This window comes from Ictidomys tridecemlineatus, chromosome 4 (assembly GCF_052094955.1).
Source record: "Ictidomys tridecemlineatus isolate mIctTri1 chromosome 4, mIctTri1.hap1, whole genome shotgun sequence".
NCBI classification, from domain to species: Eukaryota; Metazoa; Chordata; class Mammalia; order Rodentia; family Sciuridae; genus Ictidomys; species Ictidomys tridecemlineatus.
The window spans coordinates 59,797,672-59,803,086 of record NC_135480.1 but is presented as its reverse complement, the minus strand read 5'-3'; positions in this window follow the sequence as shown (position 1 = coordinate 59,803,086).

Genomic DNA, 5,415 nt, shown 5'->3' with positions numbered 1-5,415 from the left:
TCATGTGGAAGACCAGACTCAACTAGTTTCTGACCTCCTGACTATTTCTTGAATTCCCCATTTCCCTCTTTGAGCAGGGAAGCCTCCAGCAGCTGTGGCCAGATAGTGCTCACTACTTAAGAAGCAGAGGCCTCTCTGGGCTTAGAACTTCAGGGTAAGTCAGTGCAGTGAAGCCAGTAGTGAATACTCAGACCAGCTCCCTGCTGGGGAAAGAAACTTGAGGGTCAGATTTATCCATTTGATCAGTTGAATGAAGGATTCATTTTGGTAGAACTTGTTCTCCTTGGAGGCCCTTCAGCGAGTTGCTATTTCAAAAGGAAGGTGGGAAGGCAGGTATCTGAGGCTGCTATGCTCTGGTACACATGCCAGCCTGTGTCCATTGAACTTGGCAGAGGACAGTGCTATGGCACTGTAGCATCTGCCAATGCCTCCTGGAAATTCTGGATGAGTCTGGATCACGGCAAGTCCAAGCTTGTCAAAGAGCCAATCAAGCTTCTTTCTGGAATTCTACTTTTCCCTTCTGTCCCAAGAAGTTGTAGACATCCTCTGGGTGCCAAGACTGAAGACAAGAGTAGCAGAGAGAAGCTACAGAGCACACTTCCATTAACCAGAATTACAATATAGGCCTCCAAGTGTCCTTGGAGCAGTGTGCAGATTGATGAGCAGAGTGTAACCTCTGCCTTGAGTGCAGCATCTCAAACACAGGGGACTGCTGTTGACAATGCTGCCAGATACACTGAGTACAGACATTTGTTCATTAAACACAAAATAACCAAACATTTGAAACATGGCCTTAAGGTTAATGTGAACAGGATGGTTGTTATTCCAAGTATCTTCAAGGAAAATAGGGCATGGGGTTCACACAGATACATTATAGGTCACTCAGAGTCATTGTGTGTAGACCACTTTGGATTCCACAAGACCAAAATTAATGTTGAACATTCACCTTGCAGCCTTGGATTTGTCTATATATGGACTGAGATGAAGTTTTCAAACTACGTCTAGAGCAGAAATCCACAATATCACCAAGAATTATGTCAGGTCACAGTCCAGGTCACAGTCCCAGTCCCCTTGCTTGGGAGCTTTTAAAAACATCTGACCAAAGCAGGTGAGATGACTTGAAAAGGGGAAGACAAGGTGGGGATGAGGAGCGAGTCATGGAACCGACTTCTTGGCTCTCCTAAACACTTTTGGGGAGAGGCATCTGTACCCCAAACTACCTGGAGATGTAGGAAAAAAAAAAGTAGCTGTACTATCTCTGAACGTACAAGTTTATCTTTGATCTCTGACTGGTTGCTTTGCCAAGTCCCTGGGTGCAGGCAGAGCATAGTCTAGCTGGAGGAGCCGCTTTTCTAGAAGTCTTGCTCATCGATGGTGTTGAGCAGCACGCATGTAGGGAGCTGTGGCAGGTGAATGTGCCCAGGCTCTTGAGCCAGCTTTTCAGAGGAATGGCAGAGCACTTCCTCATTGCCAGGAGGCCTTAGATGACAGCCGTCACAGAAGTCTAGCGGCCCAGAGTATCAATGAGCCTCAAACTCCGAGTTCCTTGTCATGGTGGTCCAGGTTACACATTTGGGAAGTGTGCTGCATGCTCAGAGGAGGAGTCATTCTGAATCCTTGTCCATGAAGAACCCTAGGTCTAGATCCCCAGGCTGACTACTAGGCTCCATTCTAGGAGCTTTAATGGCTACTCAGTTGGCACAGAGTGCTTGGGATCAACAATTCTTAGGCGTCTTGTGCCGCTTCTACTGGGCCCAGACAAGGGGCTGCTCTACCCCGAGATTCCCTGGTGGGATTGGCACCTGGTGGCCCACACTGAGGTGTCAGCTGTTGTTGCTGTACCTGGAAGGCACTGTATGGTGGAGGAGGGGTTGGAGGTCATTTTACTACTTCATAGTAGAAACCAGTTTTGCAAAAACCTGAAATAAAGTGGCAGTGCCCACTGTTTGTGGGCTTCCTGGTAAATGATCAGGTTGATTTCATGTTGCCAAGAAGGTGGTGATTGGCTTAGCAATGGTAGCAAATACAGAACAGCAAACTCAGAATGTTGGTTCACACCAGCTGGAACTCAACAATGTTCCTAGGAGACTCAAAGGCTGGCCAGCCCATGGTTTCCCATGGAGCAGAGGCAGTAACCTAGACACTGGGATGCCAAGAGCCCAGTAGCAGTTGCAGTATTGAGACTGTCCATGGCAGTGACCTGTAAGATCTATGTAGCTTTGATTGTTGGTACTCATGAACTTATCCTGTGGGGATTCAGCACCGATTGACAGGGGGCTGAGCAGCACTTGGAGCAGGGGAAGCATACTCAGAAGCATTATCTCCATCCCCCTTCTGCTCCTCTGCCAGGTCACTGCCACCTCTGTCCTCCCTCTTTCTTCCCTTTTCATGTTTAACTCTCCCCACTTTAGCTCTCTTGGGAGAAATTTAACTTGGGCTTTTTATATCTTGGTTCAATCTTGGTAGACCATGTTTCTAGAAGTTTGTCAGTTTCTAGATTTGTTTAGGGGATATCTTGAAAAATTCTAATATTGATCCTCTGGATTTCCTTAATGACCCTCAGTGGTATCTATTGCAATATCCCTTTTATTTCTACTTCTAATATTTGGCTCAGATTGAAGCTAGATAAGCCTTTAGCCAAGAGAAACAATTTATCGATCCTCTGTTTCTTTCAGTCTCTTATTTCTGATCTTTCCTACTAAGTCATGTATGGTTCACACTTTTGGGGTACTAGGTATTGAACTGAGGCGCTCAGCCACTGAACCACATCCAAGTCCTGTTTTGTATTATATTTAGAGATAGGGTCTCACCAAGTTGCTTAAAGCCTCACCATTGCTCAGGCTGGCTTTGAACTCGTGATCCTCCTGCCTCAGCCTTTTGAGCTGCTGGGATTACAGGCATGCACCACTGATCTTGGCCTCATTTGTTTTACTAAATCCTTTTAGATGCATCCATAGAAAACCAGATCTCAAATAACCTAACGAAGTTTTAGCTATGAGTTTCCTTTTAACTGCTTCTATGTCTTGTAGAGTCTGAAAATGGAAACACCCCATTATTGATTCTGACTTCCGTGATCTGCAGCTCATCCAAAAGTATATTCTTCAATTTTTATATTATTTCTGCAGTTTCTTGCTGTTGACTTTCATTATGCTCTGATGAGATTTAAGAAATTTCAGTGAGTATTAAAAAACCAATCTCTGCTTTATACCAATGATTTTATGATCTGCTACTTTGCCAAATTCCTTAGAAAAATATAAGATTTTAGAGCTGGTAAAGTACCCATATCTGCAGACAGTGACAGTTTGACAGTGACAGTTTGACTTTCATATTTGTATCCCTTTTATTTACTCTTGCCCAGTGATTCTGGCCAAGCTGTCAAGTACTATATTGACTAGGAATGGAGAGAGTGGACATTCTTGGCTTATTCCTAGAATACAGGAAAGGCTTTTCTTTTCCCCTTTTAAGGGGATGTTGGCTTTGGGTTTGTCACATGTTGTTTGTGGAAAAAATTCCTTTCTCCATTAGTTTCTGCAGTTTTTAGTAAAAAATTTTATTAAAGCCTTTTCTTTGCCTATTGAGATCACAATTTGTTCTTAATTCTATTTGTTTTGTTTAAATTAAAAAACATTGCTAATACAATAAACATAATTGTGAAGCATTCATAGTTTTACATTGTTCTGGTAGAAATTTTGCTCAAGTATTTAATGCAATGAAAATAGAGAATGAAAACTATAGTCTAGTTACTTTACAATCCTAAGAAACTTTAGATGAACTTGTATTTTGTTAGCGCTTAAGTAGTTGTCCAAAAGACAACTATTTAGTACTTTATTCAATTCTAAAAAGTACCTTACAGATGAGTCAGTTTCCATTGGAACAGTCAGTGATCAGTCACATTTCTCAAGTAGGAAACATGGGGCTGTAATAAGCAACATAGGAAACCAATGAATTAGGTTTTTACATTTTGGAAAAACTGTTAGTACTATAAAGGTTGAAAGTTATTCAGAAAAATGTTAACAATTGTTTACATGTGTTTTAGTCAGCTTTTTCACCCCCGTGACCAGAAAGACTTGTCAAGAACAATTAGAGGAAGATAGATTTATTCGGGGCTCACAATTTCAAAAGTCTCAACCCATAGGTGGGTGGCTCCACTCTATGGAGTTTGAGGCAAGACTGATCATGGTGGAGGAAATGTGGAAGTGGCTTAAGACATCACATCAGGAAACAGACTAAGCTCAACTCACAATATAAAATATCCCAAAGCAGGTCCACAATGACCCACATCCTAGGGTCAGTTAATCTAATCGGTTGCACATGATTGGATTAGGGCTCTCAAACACATCATTTCACCTCTAAATCTGTGCATGTCTCACACATGAGCTTTTGGGGGAATGCCACATATCTAACCATAACAATGATCCTAGCAAATTGATTGCAATAAGTAACATGCTCAAGTAGAAAGCTTGTTAAGAACCTAGTTGTAATACAAATGGAAACTGATATGTCTTTGAACACTGAAGCATAAGAGCTTTTCATATCAAAGTAACATTGTTATTTGAAAATCTTAGTGGCAAAGATTAATGGATTGTTAATATCCAGTTCTTATATTGTATCAGCCATAACCATGAGTATGATGGTAGTACTGCAAGTCCTTCCAGAGACTTGCAAGTCTGCAAGTGGTCTTAGCAGCTGGATGTTCAGAGGTCCATCAGCATAGCTTAATATGGACATACTAGTTGTCAGAGTATGATCGTCTTGTGGAATGCTCTAATCACAATTTGTGTTTGTCACATGTTTTCCCCCAGTAGAAAAGTTGCCTATTTAATAGCTGGATTAGCACATTTGTTTAGCCCAATTCAAATTTTTGCCAGATTCTTTGTTTCCTTGAAGAGTCTTTGGATAATTGTGATGTGATAAGCACCTCTGAATGGATAATCAAAAATCATTTACTAAGGCAATGTTTATTCTTTATTGTATCTTCAAGTTTATAATGCATACTTTTATTGTGTGTTTGAGGTACTTAGTTCAAAGCATTTTATAGGAAAACAGTTTGACTCCATCGAAAGCAAGGACACTATAAGTGAACTTAAAAATCATAAACATTTTTCCTTTAATTGGCTTTAAGTATACAAGTATAAAGGTCCAAGTTTTACTAAGAAAGTACCAAGTAGAGGCAAAAAATTGGCTCTAATTGCTGTTTATTTCAGTTCTTTATTACACATGACAGTAATCTTGACATATACCCCATTTGATTCAAGTGTATAATTTCTCATTTTTCTGTGTACAGGTTGCAGAATCACATTGCTCATACTAGTATTGCTCTATGTATATAGAAGACTGTCTATCAAGTGCTTGATATTTCACTGGAAGTAGAGCTATTGAGAAGAGGGAAACACTTAACATGGCGACTTAGGGTTC